Raw genomic sequence first — 19,528 nt, forward strand, 5'->3', positions numbered from 1 at the left:
TTCAGTCATGTCTTTATGTTTTCCAGTGTTTAAAAGGATCAGTTAGCTGTTGTTTGACTTCATCTGGTTGTCCCTGTCCTAGTTAGAAGATGGGAAGCATTCAAACAGCCACCTATTCTGGAGGATGTTATTAGAAGGAGCACTTGACAATGAGCTCTTCCTGGATTCTTTAGTGGGTATAAAATAACACTGTGTAATTGTGAGAGTCTGTGGGTAACTTGCATGTCCTTGAACCCCAAGAGGAATGTGTTGGAATTTTAGTTATTGTGTTATTTTAGTTTCAAACAGAAACAGAATATAGCTAAGTTAAGCAAAAATAATAATAATATTAAAATAAAAGGAGTAGGAAAGTTACTAGAAAGCTTTTGAGGGTTTTCATGAGGATCTCACCAGAACTGCCATTAATGCACCTTAACTCCACTTACTCCAAGACTCACTGTCTCTCTAAACTAGATTTCAGATACCTGGGGGAAAGAATCTGGTAGTCTCTGCTAGCCAGGTGTCATCCACACCTGGAAAATTCAGCCCTTTGTGGGGTATTCCCAGAGAAGCAGGAAAACTAAGCTAGGCTGGCAATCAGAAAGGGTCTAGCTCAGGAAACTTGTGTCAAGTACACATCACTCAAACTCACCTGATCTTCAGGAAAATGCCCGAGTTGGGGGCAAAGATCTAACTTCCATAGAAGGAAGAAGTCTATTTCTTGTCGAATTCAATCAGACTTAACATGTTTGGGTTTTCGTGGGGATGTTTTTGTTTGTGTGTTTTTGTTTATTTTGCTAAGGAAAAATTCAGTATTAGGCATACATCTGCATTTTGATGGCCAGGCCACAGCCTGTTCCTCATTGCCTTGGTGTTCAGTACCTCATGTCCATTGAACTGGCAGAAAGATAGAAGCTGTTTATGATGCTCCTTAGGAAGTGGGTGATGTTCATGATAGTTTTGAGCCTATTTCTTACCTAGAGAAATCAGTAGAATGTATGGTCATCAATAGCAATAGCAACGGCTACTTATTTACAAATTGACCTCTGCATGAGTCACTTTTGCCATACCAGTAGCAGTATAATACCTGGCCCATCTCTAAGCCTATTAGTATTTTCCAGTGAATGACCCTGTAACTCTCTCCAGCAACAAGCTAGGTGGACCTAATCCTGATGGTGGGGAAATGCATCTGAACTCAACTTCCCATTGGAACTTGGATCTGCAAAGTCTCCAGGAGCTGAGCAGCCAGTATCTCTTATTATTGTCCTAAACAACTAATGGCTTATTTTGCTTGGCAGCTGAGTCCAAATCATGTGTTCCTCCAACCAATGTTACTTTCAAACCTGACCTATGAGAAGGAAGAGCAACAGGGGTCAAGGTCCCTTTCCTGGAGCACCCTTTATATTAGCTATGCACCAGCCCAAACATGCCCCCCTGAAGGATGTGGGGTAACTAGTTACCCATGGACCAGCTCACCTTTCTGCCTCTACATTCTTGTCTTCACCAAGTAATACCACTCAGGTTAACTCTAAACTTTTTGCCCAACACATAGATATGACTGAAGTTACATTCAAGAAAGTTGTAGAAGTCAAGAGACTAGACGTAAAATCAGACTAGATTTGCCCCAGACTTGTTTTCGTTCCTATAGAGGTGCTATCAGCCTAATGACTGTTAAAATTCTTAAGAGAAAAGTGGTGTTTGGCAGAAGCTTTCCCCGCTTTTTTTTTAAGGAGTTTAACTTTTGCTCCTGGGATATGTGCATGTGCAGAGAATTGAACACCATCATAAATGAGAGTGTTCCTTTCTTTCCTTTTCACATATATTTACTTCCAGTAAATCACTTGGGGTGTGAGGATGAGAGAAGAATAGCCTATTGATTCAGGGTTCTATGTAAAGACAGGGCAAAGGTCTTACAAGTATGATCATCTCATTATCATTATTCTAGAGAAAATGATGTTTTTTCATTTTTTCCTACATGTAGCCCAAATCTCCAAATTTCTACTCTGATTTAGTCTCCACTTTCCAGGTATGCCACTTCTTTACTGTCTACTGAAACGCCATTGAAGGGAATGGGAAAGCATAATGACTGGGCACTTTTGATAGATATTTGTTGCTTTGATACCTGCTTAGCATTTGAACCCCCTCCTGGTAGGGCCCTTACTCCCCTACAGAAGTAGAAAGGACCAAATACTTGCTCTACTCATCCGCATGGCAGCCAGGGCACTATTAGAAGGCCTAAACTTGACCGGTAGTAATTGTCACTGGAATAAATTGAAATATTAGCCCCAATTCTTCATCCCATCCTGTGTGTGTGACTTTTGCTATGTCACTTCACAGCTCTTCTTATTAGAGGTGGAATGTTTTTCATTGTCCCCTTGACTTTGGGCTTGCCAGGTGACTTGGATTTGCCAACAGAATGTTAGTAGATTTGATATTGCAGAAATTTGAAACATACTTATACAGTTTGGTTTGCCATCTTGAACTTCTGCCATTACCATGAGAAGAAATGTCAGGCAGCTGACTCATGCAAAAAAAAAAAAAAAGAGAGATGAGGAGTTTTAGTGGAACCCAACTTGAGGTTTGGAGCCAAGTACAGCCAAGAATAGCTTAGATCAGCTAAACCCCACCTCACCCACAAGTGAACAAAAATAAAATACTGTTATTTTAAGCCACTGAATTTTGGAGTGCTTTGTTATGCAGCTCTGGTGTGGGAACAGTTGACCAATACGCTCAGCTTGGCACTTTGAATCTATAGCCCATGATGCATAGGAACAGACACTGAAGAATTTATCTCCTCCACAGAGAGACTGTATTCAGGGACAAGTGATGAAGTGCTGAAGACAAGGCTCAATGTGCAACGAGGGCATTAATTTGGCTGAGATTTTGGCTATCCAGCTTCCCTGTGTTCTTGTTTGATTTCCTTCCCTGGTTTGTTGGTCTTCTGGGTTATTCTATGAGATAACTAATATCCTTCCAGTGAATTTATTTTCTGCTTAACTTGGTTTGGGTCAGTATGTAGTGTTTGCAAATAAGAAGCTGTCTGAATCAGCCCTTATATTTCACTGGAAGTGGAGGATATGGAAGAGCAGAGAGTGAAACTGGCCAAGAGTGGAGGAAGCAGGGACATTAGTTCATGGGTCCACAGTTCTGGTGGCAGGGTGTGGAGAATTTCTGCATAGTGTAAGGTGAGATTTTTATTTTATGCTTCTGAGAACTTTCAATGATTCCTACTTTCACACAGAGCATTGAGAGTAATGGGGTCGCTGAGTAGGCTTTCTTTCAAAAGGAGTGATCAAACTATTTCAGTCAGTAAACTATGTTCACCAACAATCCTAAAACTAATAAATTATGTCTCACTGGGCTTCCCTGGTGGCGCAGTGGTTGAGAATCCGCCTGCCGATGCAGGAGACACGGGTTCGTGCCCGGGTCCGGGAAGATCCCACATGCCGCGGAGCGGCTGGGCCCGTGAGCCATGGCCTCTGAGCCTGTGCGTCGGGAGCCTGTGCTCCGCAACGGGAGAGGCCACAACTGTGAGGGGCCCGCGTACCACAAAAAATAAATAAATAAATAAATAAATAAATAAATTATGTCTCACTGACACTTCTATTCCTTATCTAATTGTGTTTTTTTCACATCTTTATTGGAGTATAAATGCTTTACAATGTTGTGTCAGTTTCTGCTGTACAACAAAGTGAATCAGCTATATGTATACATATATCCCCATATCTCCTCCCTCTTGAGCCTCCCCCTCCCCCTCCCTATCCCATGCATCTAGGTCATAACAGAGCGTTGAATTGATCTCCTGTGCTATGCAGCAGCTTCCTACTAGCCATCCATTTTACATTTGGTAGTGTATATATGTCAATGCTACTCTCTCACTTCGTCCCAGCTTCCCCTTCCCTCCCATGCCCTCAAGTCCTTTCTCTATGTCTACGTCTTTATTCCTGCCCTGCCACTAAGTTCATCAGTACTGCTTTTGCTGGATTTTTTTTTTTTTTTTTTTTTTTTTTTGCGGTACGCGGGCCTCTCACTGCTGTGGCCTCTCCCGTTGCGGAGCACAGGCTCCGGACGCGCAGGCTCAGCGGCCATGGCTCACGGGCCCAGCCGCTCCGCGGCACGTGGGATCCTCCCGGACTGGGCCACGAACCCGTGTCCCCTGCATCGCCAGGCGGACTCTCAACCACTGCGCCGCCAGGGAAGGCCATCAGTACTGCTTTTTAAAATTCCATATATATGCATTAGCATAAGGTATTTGCTTTTCCCTTTCTGACATACTTCACTGTGTATGACAGATTCTAGGTCCATCCACCTCACTGCAAATAACTCAGTTTTGTTCCTTTTTATGGCTGAGTAATACTACATTGTATATATGTGCCAGATCTTTATCCATTCATTTTTTGATGGACATTTAGGTTGCTTCCATGTCCTGGCTATTGTAAATAGTGTTGCAATGAACATTGTGGTATATGTACCTTTTTGAATTATGGTTTTCTCAGGGTTTATGCCCAGTAGTGGGATTGCTGGGTCATATGGTACTTCTATTTTTAGTTTTTTAAGGAACCTCCATACTGTTCTCCATAGTGGCTCTATCAATTTACATTCCCACCAACAGTGCAGGAGGGTTCCCTTTTCTCCACACCCTCTCCAGTGTTTATGTTTGTAGATTTTTTTGATGATGGCCATTCTGACTGGTGTGAGGTGATACCTCATTGTTGTTTTGATTTGCATTTCTCTAATGATCAGTGATGTTGAGCATCTTTTCATTTATTTGTTGGCCATCTGTATGTCTTCTCTGGAGAAATGTCTATTAGGTCTTCTGCCCATTTTTGGATTCGGTTGTTTGTGTGATATTGAGCTGCATGAGCTGCTTGTATATTTTGGAGATTAATCCTTTGTCAGTTGCTCCATTTGCAAATATTTTCTCCCATTCTGAGGGTTGTCTTTTTGTCTTGTCTTTGCTATGCCAAAGCTTTTAAGTTTCATTAGGTCCCATTTGTTTATTTTTGTTTTTATTTCCCTTACTCTAGGAAGTGGGTCAAAAAGGATCTTGCTGTGAGTTATGTCATAGAGTGTCCTGTCTGTGTTTTCCTCTAAGAGTTTTATAGTGTCTGGCCTTATATTTAGGTCTTTAATCCATTTTGAGTTTATTTTTTTGTATGGTGTTAGGGAGTGTTCTAATTTCATTCTTTTATATGTAGCTGTCCAGTTTTCCCCACACCACTTATTGAAGAGGCTGTCTTTTCTCCATTGCATATTCTTGCATCCTTTGTCAAAGATAAGATGACCATATGTGCGTGGGTTTATCTCTGGGCTTTCTATGCTGTTCCATTGATCTATATTTCTGTTTTGTGCCAGTACCATACTGTCTTGATTACTGTAGCTTTGTAGTATAGTGTGAAATCTGGGAGCCTGATTCCTCCAGCTCCGTTTTTCTTTCTCAAGATTGCTTTGGCTATTCAGGGTCTTTTGTGTTTCCATACAAATTGTAAAACTTCTTTTTCTAGTTCTGTGAAAAATGCCATTGGTAATTTGATAGGGATTGCATTGAATTTGTAGATTGCTTTTGGTAGTACAGTCATTTTCACAATATTGATTCTTCCAATCCAGGAGCATAGTATATCCCTCCATCTGTTCATGTTATCTTTGATTCCTTTCATCACTGTTTTATAGTTTTCTGAGTACAGGTCTTTTGCCTCCTTAGGTAAGTTTATCCCTAGGTATTTTATTCTTTTTGTTGCAATAGTAAATGAGATTGTTTGCTTATTTTCTCTTTCTGATATTTTGCTTTTACTGTATAGTAATGCAAGAGATTTCTGTGCATTAATTTTGCATCCTGCAACCCTCCCAAATTCATTGATTCATTCTAGTAGTTTCCTGGTGGCATCTTTAGGATTTTCTACATAGAGTATCATGTCATTGTCAAACAGTGACAGTTTTACTTCTTCTTTTCCAATTTGTATTCCTTTTATTTCTTTTTCTTCTCTGATTGCTGTGGCTAGGACTTCCAATACTGTGTTGAATAATAGTGGTGAGAGTGGACATCCTTGTCTTGTTCTTGATCTTAGAGGAAATATATTCAGTTTTTCACCATTGAGAATGATGTTTGCTGGGGGGTTGTCATATATGGCTTTTATTATGTTGAGGTAGGTTCCCTGTATGCCCACTTTCTGGAGAGTTTTTATCACAAATGGATGTTGAATTTTGTCAGAAGCTTTTTCTGCATCTATTGAGGTGATCATATGATTTTTATTCTTTAATTTGTTAATATGGTGTATAACATTGATTGTTTTGCCTATATGGAAGAATCCTTGCATCCCTGGGATAAATCCCACTTAATCACAGTGTATGCTCCTTTTAATGTGTTGTTGGATTCTGTTTGCTAGTATTTTGTTGAGGATTTTTGCATCTATGTTCATCAGTGATGTTGATGTATAATTTTCTCTTTTTTAATGATACCTTTGTCTGGTTTTGGTATCAGGGTGATGGTGGCCTCATAGAATGAGTTTGAGAGTGTTCCTCCCTCTGCAATTTTTTGGAAGAGTTTGATAAGGATAGTTGTTAACTCTTCTCTAAATGTTTGATAGAATTTGCCTGTGAAGCCATCTGGCCCTGGACTTTTGTTTGTTGGAAGATTTTTAATTTCAGTTTCAATTTCATTACCTGTGATTGGTCTGTTTATATTTTCTAATTTTTCCTGGTTCATTCTTGTAAGGGTGTACTTTTCCAAGAATTTGTCCACTTCTTCCAAGTTGTCCATTTTATTGGCATATAGTTGCTTGTCATAGTCTCATGATCTTTTGTATTTCTGTGGTGTCTGTTGTAAGTTCTCCTTTTTCATTTCTAATTTTGTTGATTTGAGTCTTCCTTTTTTTCTTGATAAGTCTGGCTAAAAGTTTATCAATTTTGTTTATCTTCTCAAGGAACCAACTTTTAGTTTTATTGATCTTTGCTACTGTTTTCTTCATTTCTATTTCATTTATCTCCACTCTGATCTTTACAATTTCTTCCTTCTACAAACTTTGGGTTTTCTTTGTTATTCTTTTTCTAGTTGCTTTAGGTGTAAGCTTAGATTGTTTATGTGAGATTTTTGTTGTTTCTTGAGGTGAGCTTCAACTGCTATGAACTTCCCTCTTAGAACTGCCTTTGCTGCGTCCCATAGGTTCTGGAGCATTGTGTTTTCATTGTCATTTGTTTCTAGGTATTTTTAAATTTCTTCTTTGATTTCTTCAGTGATCTCTTGGTTATTTAGCAATATACTGTTTAGGCTCCATGTGTTTGTGTTTTTTACTGTTGTGTTTTTTTTTTTCTGTAACTGATTTCTAATCTCATAGTATTGTGGTCAGAAAAGATGCTTGATACAATTTCAATTTTCTTAAATCACAAGGTTGATTTGTGACCCAGGATATGATCTATTCTGGAGAACATTCTGTGTGCACTTGAGAAGAAAGTGTATTCTTCTGCTTTCGGGTGGAATGTCCTAAAAATATCAATTAGGTCTATCTGGTCTATTGTGTCATTTAAAGCTTGTGTTTCCTTATTTATTTTCTGTCTGGATGATCTGTCTATTGGTGTAAGTGGGGTGCTAAAGTCCCCCACTATTATTGTGTTACTGTAGATTTCTCCTTTTATGGCTGTTATCATTTGCCTTATGTACTGAGGTGCTCCTATGTTGGGTACATAAATACTTGTAATTGTTATGCTTTATTCTTGGATTGATCTCTTGATCATTATGTAGTGTCCTTCCTTATCTCTTGTAACATTCTTTATTTTAAAGTCTATTTTATCTGATATGACTATTTCTACTCCAGGTTTCTTATGATTTCCATTTGCACAGAATATCTTTTTCCATCCTCTCACTTTCAGTCTGTATGTGTCCCTAGGTCTGAAGTGGGTTCCTTGTAGACAGTGTATATATGGGTCTTGGTTTTGTATCCATTCAGCCAGTCTTGTCTTTTGGTTGGAGCATTTAATCCATTTACATTCAAGGTGATTATTGATATGTGTGTTCCTGTTACCATTTTCTTAATTGTTTTGTGTTTGTTTTTGTGGGTCTTTTTTTCTCTTCTGATTCCTGCTTAGAGAAGTTCCTTTAGCATTTGTTGTAAAGTTGGTTTGGTGGTGCTGAATTCTTATAGATTTTGCTTATCTGTAAAGCTTTTGATTTCTCCATCAAATCTGAGTGAGATCCTTGCTGAGTAGAGTAATCTTGGTTGTAGGTTTTCCCCTTTCATCACTTTCAATATGTCTTGCCACTCCCTTCTGGTTTGCAGAGTTCCTACTGAAAGATCAGCTGTTAACCTTATGGGGATTCCCTTGTATGTTATTTGTTGCTTTTCCCTTGTTGCTTTTAGTATTTTTTCTTTGTATTTAATTTTTGGTAGTTTGATTAATATGTGTCTCAGTGTGTTTTGCCTTGGGTTTATCCTATACGGGACTCTCTGTGCTTCCTGGATTTGATTGAGTATTTCCTTTCCCATGTTAGGGAAGTTTTCGACTATAATCTCTTCAAATATTTTATCAGGCCCTTTCTTTTCCTCTTCTTCTTCTGCGACCCCTATAATTCGAATGTTTGTGCATTTAATGTTGTCCCAGAGGTCTCTGAGACTGTCCTCAATTCTTTTCATTCTTTTTTCTTTATTCTGCTTCCTGGCAGTTATTTCCACCATTTTATCTTCCAGCTCACTTATCCGTTCTTCTGCCTTAGTTATTCTGCTATTGATTCCTTCTAGAGTATTTTTAATTTCAGTTATTTTGTTGATCATCACTGTTTGCTCTTTCATTCTTCTAGATCCTTGTTAAACGTTTCTTGTATTTTCTCCATTCTGTTTCTCAGATTATGTATCATTTTTACTGTTATTACTCTGAATTCTTTTTCAGATATGTTGCCTATTTTGTCTTCATTTATTTGGTCTTGTAGGTTTTTACCTTGCTTCTTTGTCTGTAACATATGTTTTTGTCATTTCTTTTTTTTTTGATGGGTGGGGCTGTATTTCTGTCATACTTGTTGTTTGGCCTGAGGCCTCCAGCACTGGAGTTTGAAGGCAGTTGAGTAGAGCCAGATCTTGGTGCCAAGATGAGGACCTCTGGGAGGCCTCACTCCGATCAATATTCTCTAGGGACTGAGGTTCTCTGTTAGTCCAGTGGTTTGGACTCAGCACTCCCACCATAAGAGCTTGGGCCTGACCTCCAGCCTGGGAACCAAGATCCCACAAACTGATAAGAAATGGTGTGAATAATTTTTCTCCACTGGAAGTATAGCTTATTGTCCAATATGCCAGCCACTAGCCACAAGGAGCTATTCAGCATTGAAAGGTGGCTAGTTCAGATTGAGATGTCCTTCACTCTGTTCAGTGGCCACCAACTGGATCCTTAGTTTCACTTAACTTCTTGGAAAACACATGTTGTTGCTCACAAAGAGAACAGGAAGGCGTTGAGGAAATGTATCACTTCTTCTAACTGCGCTCCTGGCACTGGAATCCCTGCCTCACCCTGTGGGTGAGTGGCCAAGCAGCCCCCTTATCTAATTATTAATACTTCGATGCCTTTTTGATATGCTAAGAACTTCTAGTGAGGAAGGTGGAATAAATCATTAAGTGAGAAGGAAGACTTCAATCATTAGCCACAACTTCTATATAATAGGCTTCTTCAACATGCCATTCATTAACCTGGTTTCAGTAATTAACAGAATTATAGAAAAATGTTTTAAATGTCCAAAGCTATACATAACTGCTACAAAATCATTCATGCTCAGATTTTCTTACTAAGACTTGTCAAGTGCTTCATTTTTTCAAAAGCCTGAAAGTATACACAATTGAGTGGTGTAATAAATACTAAATTCTCTAGTATTGTAGTAAGTATGTAATGTGGATGGAGATATGTTTGCCATTATTTTCATAAACCAGAGAGTCAGGAAATTTTATAAAGTTGACATCTTTGTGTCATGTAATTGCAGATAGATGCATATAATTCCATTTAAGATAAAAAAGAATTGAGTTTCATCACTTAAAAAAATAAATTCATTACTTAGCATGAATTTTACATTCAATGCAAGGCATTTATTTCTGGAACTGGGATCACACTCACTGCATTGTATATGTAAAACCTTCATTGACTAGTATATACATTTTAAGTTTATTATCTTTTGCCTTTACACAAAACCCTTGGCAGACTAGTCTTAATGCATACATGTTGGAGATAACTGAGTCTGTTTCTTGTCAGTTCTAAATTTAAATGATTTACTTTTCTTGACGGTTGAAAATGCTTGAAGTTGGGGCATTAGGGGGTAAATTCAGGCCATTTGTGCTTCTTCAAAGAATTTAGAATTTACATGATAGATGAAAGGTTACTAAATACTGTTCACATTCTGGATTTAGAGAGGCAAATAAGGAGTGCCCATGCCTAAATACATTAAATTCATATGAAACATCTAGTTTGAGAAAATGAGTGTGGGAGGAAGTGGGAAAAAGGGAAGATTAGAGTAACAGATTTGGAGATAAAATGACAAAGACCTTTTATATTCTCATGGGAATGAAACAAAGAGGGGAAAAATATCAATAAAGCAAGTTGCAAAAAACGTTTGATGGCCTGAAAATAAAGGCATGAAGGAAAAAAGTAGACCATGAAGTTCAAATGTACATTTGTTGCCATTTATTTTATCATGTATGTTTACCATAAAAATGCAGATTTAAAAAATAAAAGGAAGGAAGAAACACTGTCATTCCTACCCCTAGAGAAATTCATTCTTAGCATGTTGGTATATATTTTTACAGTCTTTTCCTATAAATGTGTGTGTGTGTGTGTGTGCGCACACACGCACATACACACTTACATGTAGAGGATATTTTACACTGAGAGATCTCATTCTATCAAGTGTTTTGTAACATACACTTAATATATTGTGTGCATCCTTTCATGTCAAAAATCAACTTCAATATAAATACACTTAATGGCTGCATAAATATTCCATTTTGTAGAATAAACAAATAAATGAATTCTATCAAAATATTCTGTAAATTGATCCCTCGCAACTTCCATTATTAAAATGGAGCTACTGGGCTTCCCTGGTGGCACAGTGGTTGGGAGTCCGCCTGCTGGTGCAGGGAATGCAGGTTCGTTCCCCGGTCCGGGAGGATCCCACATGCCGCGGAGTGGCTGGGCCAGTGAGCCATGGCCGCTGAGCCTGTGCATCCGGAACCTGTGCTCCGCAACAGGAGAGGCCACAACAGTGAGAGGCCCACGTACCACAAAAAATAAAAATAAAAAAATGGAGCTACAGCCCCCCTACACCCTGAATGACTGAAAAACTGTGGAAGCAAAGGCATCAGTAGGCTAGAGTGCTGTTGCATCCAGGAGTGCTTTGCTTAGTCTGAAGGATCTACAGCACTCTCACAGCCTCAGCTCACTGTTCAGTTTCCTGCGTCTGATGTTATTCAGTCTCTCTCACTTCCCAGATGCCTAATTTCTTTTGCCCAGCCTGGGGAACATCTCTGTTTTTCTCAGTGTCCTGCAATGTTTGATAGAACTGGATTCAAATATGGTACTTCAGTGGCTGATTCCCCTATCTAATGCATGCATGTACTTCACTGAAGACTCATGGTCTTGGGGGAGGGAATAATTTAAAATGCATCGTGTCCAACTTTATAGAGAACTGATAAAATATGAATGTTAAGCTTTTTAAGGGTGTGATTTCAGTTTGCAGGTAGAGGTGAAGTGGGGAGATAGTTCCAAGTGCCCTTGAAATAATCAGAAGTAAGCAGTCAACTCTTTTGCATACATGTGCCTCTTATCTTGAACAAGAGACCTGTTCATGCAGACCTAAGTGGAATTTTGGAATATCCATTTAACTTAGGTACCTGTGTAATATACATTAATCTTAGAGGACACTGATATGATTTGTGCCATGCTGTCCTTTTAAATATGTCATTACCAAAGTGGAAACCATATACTTATCCAATAACAGTATATGGGTTAGATAAATTATGTTGTATTCTATAGCAGAATACTCTCCAATTATTTTTAAATGGTATAATAGCAAAAATCTATAATTTATATAGATGTTCATGATGTATTTTTTGTTTTAATTTTTTATTTAAAATTTTTAAATTGAATTTTCATTTTATATTATAGTTGATTTACAACGTTGTGTTAGTTTCAGGTGTACAACAAAGTAATTCAGTTATACATATACATATATTTATTTATTTTTTTAGATTCTTTTCCTATATAGGATATTACAGAATATTGAGTAGAGTTCCCTGTGCTATATAGTAGGTCCTTGTTGGTTATCTATTTTATATATAGTAATGTGCATATGTAAATCACAAACCCCTAATTTGTCCCTCCCCCCACCTTTTCCCTTTTGTAGCCATAAGTTTGTTTTCTATGTCTGTGAGTCTGTTCCTCTTTTGTAAATAAGTTCATTTGTATCATTTTTTTTAGATTCCACATATAAATGATATCATATGGTATTTGTCTCTGTCTGACTTACTTCACTTAGTATGATAATCTCCAAGTCCATCCATGTTGCTGCAAATGGCATTATTTCATTTTTTTTTATGGCTGAGTAATATTCCATCACATATATATGTACAACATCTTCTTTATCTATTATTCTATTGATTGACATTTAGGTTGCTTCCCTGTCTTGGCTATTGTAAATAGTGCTGCAATGAACATTGGGTTGCATGGATCTTTTCAAATTATGGATTTCTTCAGATATATGCCTGGGAGTGGGATTGATGGATAATATGGTAGTTCTATTTTAGTTTTTTAAGGAATCTCCATACTGTTCTCCATAGTGGTTGTACCAATTTACATTCCCCACAACAGTGTAGGAGGGTTCCCTTTTCTCCACACCCTCTCCAGCATTCACTGTAGACTTTTTGATGATGGCAGTTTTGACCAGTGTGAGGTGATATTTCATTGCAGTTGTGATTTGCCTTTCTCTGATAATTAGCAATGTTGAGCATCTTTTCATGTGCTTTTTGGTCACCTGTATGTCTTTGGAGAAAAATCTATTTAGGACTTCTGCCCATGTTTTGATTAGGTTTTTGTTTTTTTGACATACAGCTGCTTGAACCGTTTGTATATTTCAGAGATTAATCCCTTGTCCGTGGCTTCGATAGCAACTATTTTCTCCCATCCTGAGGGTTGTCTTTTGATCTTTATTATGGTTTCTTTGCTGTGCATATTTTAAGTTTAATTATATCCCATTTGTTTACTTTTGTTCTTATTTTCATTACTCCAGGAGGTGGATCAAGGAAGATGTTGCTGAGATTTATGTCAGAGTTTTTTGCCTATGTTTTCTTCTAAGAGTTTTATAGTGTCTGGCCTTACATTTAGGTCTTTGATCCATTTTGAGTTTATTTTTGTGTTTAGTTTAAGAAAATTGTTCTAATTTTGTTCTGTTACATGTAGCTGTCCAGTTTTCCCAGCACAACTTATTGAAGAGACTGTCTTTTCTCCATTGTGTAATCTTACCTCCTTTGTCATAGATTAATTGACATAGGTGCATGAGTTTATTTCTTGGCTTTCTGTCCTCTTCCATTGATCTATATTTCTGTTTTGTGCCAGTACCATACTGTTTTGATGACTGTAGCTTTGTAGCATAGTCTGAAGTCAGGGAGCCTCATTCCTCCAGCTCTATTTTTCTTTCTCAGGTTTGCTTTGGCTATTTGGGGTCTTTAGTGTTTTCACACAAATTTAAAAATTTTTTGTTCTAGTTCTATGAAAAATGCCATTGGTAATTTAATAGGGACTGCATTGAATTTGTAGATTGCCTTGTGTAGTATAGTCATTTTGACAATATTGATTCTGCCAATTCAAGAACATGGTATATCTTTTAATTTCTTTGTGTCATCTTTGATTTCTTTCATCAGCATCTTATAGTTTTCAGAGGACAGATCTTTTGTCTCCTTAGGTCGGTTTATTCCTAGGTATTTCATGCTTTTTGATGTGATGGTAAATGGGATTGTTTCCTTAATTTCTCTTTCTGAACTTTAATTGTTAGTGTATAGGAATGCAAGAGATTTCTGTGTATCAACTTTGTATTCTGCAACTTTACCAAATTCATTGATTAGCTCTAGTAGTTTTCTGGTAGCATCTTTAGGATTTTCTATGTATAGTATCATATCTTCTGCAATCAGTAACAGTTTTACCTCTTCTTTTCCAATTTGGGTTCCTTTTATTACTTTTTCTTCTCTGATTGCTGTGGCTAGGACTTCCAAAACTATGTTGAATAAAAGTGGTGGAGGGGACATCCTTGTCTTACTCCTGATCCTAGAGGGAATGCTTTCAGATTTTCACCATTGTGAATGATCTTAGCTGTGGGTTTGTCATATATGACCTATATTATATTGAGGTAAATTCCCTCTATGCTCACCTTCTGGAGTTTTTCTCATAAATGGGTGTTGAATTTTGTCAAAAGCTTTTCCTGCATCTATTGAGATGATCCTATGGTTTTTATTCTTCAGTTTGTTAATATGGTGTATCACAGTGATTGATTTGTGAATATTGAAGAATCCTTGCATCCCTGGGCTAAATCCCACTTGATCATGGTGTATGATCCTTTTAATACATTCTTGGATTTGGTTTGCTAATTTTTGTTGAGGATTTTTATGTCTATGTGCATCAGTGAAATAGGCCTGTAATTTTCTTTTTTTGTGGTATGGTATCTTTGTCTGCCTTTGGTATCAGGGTGATTGTGGCCTCATAGAATGAGCTTGGGAGTGTTCCTCCTTCTGCAATCTTTTAGAAGAGTTTCAGAAGGATAGGTCAGAAGGATAAGATAGGATAGTTTCAGAAGGATAGGATATCAAACATTTATCTCTTCTCTAAATGTTTGATAGAATTGGCTTCTGAGCCATCTGGTCTTAGACTTTTGTTTGTTGGAAGTTTTTATTTTATTTTTTATTTTATTATTATTATTATTATTATTATTATTATTTGCAGTACATGGGCCTCTCACTGGTGTGGTTTCTCCTGTTGTGGAGCACAGGCTCCGGATGTGCAGGCTCCGCGGCATGTGGGATCTTCCTGGACCGGGGCACGAACCCGTGTCCCCTGCATCGGCAGGTGGATTCTCAACCACTGCACCACGAGGGAAGCCCTGTTGGAAGTTTTTAAATCACTGTTTCAATTTCTGGTGGGCAGGGCCATGTCAGGTAGTGAGCTGTGAGGTCAGTAAGGCTCTAGACAGCCTGTCTGCTGATGGGTGGGGCTGTTGATCTTATCCTGCTGGTTGTTTGGTCTGAGGTGTTCCAGCACTGGAGCCTGTAGGCTGTTGGGTAGCCTTGATGCCAAAATTGCGACCTCTGGGAGAGCTTATGCCCATCAATATTCTCTGGGGCTTCTGCCACCAGTGTCCTTGCTGCCCCAGTAAGCCACAGCTGATCCCCTCCTCTCCAGGCGACCCTCCAAGACTCATAGGTAGGTCTGGCCCAGGATCCTATGGAGTTACGTCTTTTTGCTGGGTCCCAGTGCACGTGAATCCTTGTGTGCACCCTTCAGGAGTGGATTCTTTGTTTCCCCCAGTCCTGTGGAGCTCCTTTACTCAAGCCCTGCTGGCTTTCAAAGCCAAATGCTCTGGGGGCTCCTCCTCCTGATAGCAGATCCTCAGGCTGGGGAGCCTGACATGGGGCTTAGAACTCTCACTCCTGTGGGAGAACCTCTGTGACACAATTTTCCAGTGTGTGGGCCACCCACCCAGTGGGTATGGGATTTGATTATATTGCAAAAGCACCCCTCCTACCATCTCACTGTGGCTTCTTATGTGTCTTTGGGTGTGGAATATCATTTTTGTAGGTTCAAGCTTTTTTGTTGATGGTTGTTCAGCAGTTAGTTGTGACTGTGGTGTTTTCATGAGAGGAGGTGAGCTCAAATCCTTCTACTCCACCATATTGTCCAGGAATCTCCCATGATATATTGATAAATGGGGAGGCTACAAAATAGCATGTGCTATTTTATAAAAATAAACTGTATGCTTTATCTTTACATGGCTATCTTTGCATGAATATCTTTACATGAATTGTTAATGGTTGTTGTTTTAGACTGATAGGATTATTGGAAACTTCTATTTTTTTTCTTTTTGTATATTTGTATTAAGTTTTCTGTAATTCATAGATTTCAATTTTGTAGTGAGATAAAAAAATTTGAAGGGGCTCATTATACCATCTCTCAAGCAGATGGCTTGTCATTCAGAGGTTGCCATTCTCTTAAAAGGCAGAATCAATAGCAGAAATTAGAAGTATCTCCTGCTGAGTGACTCATACTGCGCTAGGGTGATGAGAGGTAAGGGGCAGCTACATTAGCATGTTTCCTTGGATTATCATGAGTAAAAACATTTGGACAGCAGAGAGTAGGGGGAAGTGATTAGCAATTCAAGGCCTAAAAGTTATTTTCTTTCTATTTTTTTCCTCCTTCTTTTCTTTCAAGTTGCTGTGGACATTTCCCTTTGCACGGTGTAGCTAATGGGTGAGCTGATTCTTGCTGATATTCATAGAATAGGTTAATCTCAGGATTAGCTTAAAAAAAAAAGGAGTAACAAGCACATGCTCCCTGAATATTTCCTACTGAAATAACCACTGTTCAAATCACAGAATGTCTCCTGTAACTCTTTAAAATGATGGAAGTGAGTCCTTATAGAATTTCTGGCAAGGTGAATTCCTGGGTACATTTCACAAAGTAGAATTTCCAACCACAGTGGGATTTCCAAGAATATGCCTAGAAGAAAACAAATGAATCTTCACTCTCTAAGAGCTCTTTTTCTTTGTTTAACCAACTGCTGAGAAATATAAGTGGGGGCCAGTGAAGAACAACTTGTACTATAAATACAGGATAGTCATCAGTTTTTAGAGCTGGACAGGTTTTTAGAGATCATCTAACTCAAATCTGAGAAAGATGAGGAGACTCGCCCCAAAGTTTTATATCTATCATACAGATGGCAGCTCCCTTCTCACCACTTACCCATTATATAAGTGGAAAAGGAGGACTGCATTCACTTTCTTAGGCTGAAGCTCTGTTCCTCACTCATATTTTCTCATTATGCCTTTTGGCATTTGTGCCACAACTGCAACTACATATGCTTCGGTTGATGGAAGAAGTGGGAGTAGGATTTGTAACATGAGCTATACCTAGATTATGTGGACGAGAATATTAAATAGAATGTACTCAGAGATATTTGTCCCCTTTCAAAGAAAATTAAGCATAAGAATTCAGTTTGTTTTAAATCTCAACAAGTTTATTCTCTGAGAGCCAATTTCTCTAGATTTCCGTGACATTTTCAGATGGAGAAGAAAAAGTCCCTATGGAATAGATTAGAGAGTGTTAATATGCTTAAGTAGAAAGAAAACCTCTATAGAAGAATTAGTGTACATGACTAAGGTTCTGTGAAGTCTGCTGATTGTACCAGCACACCAATACCTTCCAATGACTACTTCTCTCCTTGTAACTCCATTGGGTGTGATTCAGATTGACCAAGATCATCTATCATTTCGCTGGACTTCTTCACAGCCCCTCTGCTTCCTAGCTGAGTAATTTATGTAACATTATTCCACATGGGAAAGCCCAGCTGTTAAAGTTTTAGAATCGGGAATAAGAACAGATTTTTATTAGATCTTTCATCTTGTCTACAGTGTGTTTTTCTTGGTTTAAATAATGATAACAGCATGCTAGCACCTCTGCCATAACTCACTCTCCTGTACGTGTCTTTGGAGGGGAGAATGCCCTTGTACTTCTGGGGTTCCAGAATGAGGCTTATATAAAACTGAATCTGAAATCAATGTGTGGGATGGTATAGTCACCTGGTGAGTTTGAACTCATATGCCTGGGGTAGGCACTGCAGAAGTAAAAATGATAGAACTAAACTACAGATTGGTGGGAGCAAGGGAGGGATATGAGAGAGAGAAAAAAAAAGTTTAGGGGGTTAGAAAGTTTCTTTCATAGAAGGAAATTTGTCCTGTTTACAAAAATAAGGAAACCCAGACAGAAGCAGATTTAGAAAGGATAAACAGTTTTGTTTGGCATGTTTTTGACTTGCTGGGAGGCGATCCAAGTGGGTCTTTAAGAGGATGTGATGCCCTTGTAATGTGTCAGCTTGGTTAGGCCGTCCTACATTTCCCAGAACTCCATTTCCTCTAAGGTTTGGTTAGAGTGGGCCACAGGAGAGTCTCATGTGAAATTTGAGGGCAGAGGTGCAGCAACCACCGTTTTGTTAGCTCACACATGTTGACCCAGGTGTGCTACTTTTTAGCATGAGGCAATGGCTGGGCCTATAACTATTCCACTTTCTCCTTCAGTTTCTCTAACCCTTGGCCAGATGTGTGTTTAGCTCCAAGGTGAAGGACGCTGGCTTCTCTCTGCAGGACGTCCACAGCACCAAGATCAGAGCAATAATAACTGATGGGTTTCAGTCCATCGTGAAGCTTCTAGCCTTTCCTTCCTAATTACCTGCCCTGTGGATTTCAGTTCTAATACGAGATCCAAGAACAGCCTGATAGACACTATACCTGCTCCAATTTTGCAAGCAGGTATTGACTCATCCTTTGCACAAGTCTGCCAGTCTTCTCTATGGCTCAAAGCACTGCATAATTTGGCTCATTTTCCTATCCAACTTATACCATTCTTTGTCTCATTTAGTTCATGCTAGTTTCCTATCAACTTGTCCACTTCAAGTCCCAAGCTCTTTCCCATCTCTGGGTCCTCAAGTATGCTGTTCTTTCTGCCTCCTGCCTCATGCTCTTTTCGTCTGCAGGTCTTAGCCTAACCCATCAACTTTATGGACTGGCCATCTCTGACCACTCCATCTAAAATCATCCTTTGTTTGGTGTCTTCAAGGTCCTTACTAGAGGTTGTGTAACCTATCTAATTATTTTGGTTAGTTGGTCTTCATTAGAATCGAGGTTCTGGGCCTCCCTGGTGGCGCAGTGGTTGAGAAGCCGCCTGCCGATGCAGGGGACACGGGTTCGTGACCCGGTCCGGGAAGATCCCACATGCCGCGGAGAGGCTGGGCCCATGAGCCATGGCCACTGAGCCTGCGCGTCCGGAGCCTGTGCTCCGCAATGGGAGAGGCCACAACAGTGAGAGGCCCGCGTAACACACACACACACACACACACACACACACACACACACACACAAAAGAATCGAGGTTCTGTGACAGGAGGAGCTCTTGTTCCACATTGTATACACTGATGCTGGCACTGTGTCTGGCACACAGCCAGTTCTCAAAGGATTCTTCTAGAAATAGAAAGGTAGATGTGGAGGAACCTACTTTGTGGGACAGCCATGTCAGAGGGATTAACTTTCCATTCCTTGGAGGCATAAAGATTATCCTGAATTCTACCCTTATTTCTGTTATTCATGGCAAGTCAAATAATTGCCTAGGGATTCAGGAACCATCTCAATAGTTTTCTATGTCCAATTGCTGTCTTAACAGATTCAATTACACCTCTTTGAAAGGATGCTTGTGATGGTAATACTTAAAAATAAAAACAACTAGGATTGGAGTTGCCAGTAGTATGAATGCAGTTTTAAGTTATGGGTTTTAAGTTCTG

This window comes from Kogia breviceps, chromosome 4 (assembly GCF_026419965.1).
Source record: "Kogia breviceps isolate mKogBre1 chromosome 4, mKogBre1 haplotype 1, whole genome shotgun sequence".
NCBI lineage: Eukaryota > Metazoa > Chordata > Mammalia > Artiodactyla > Physeteridae > Kogia > Kogia breviceps.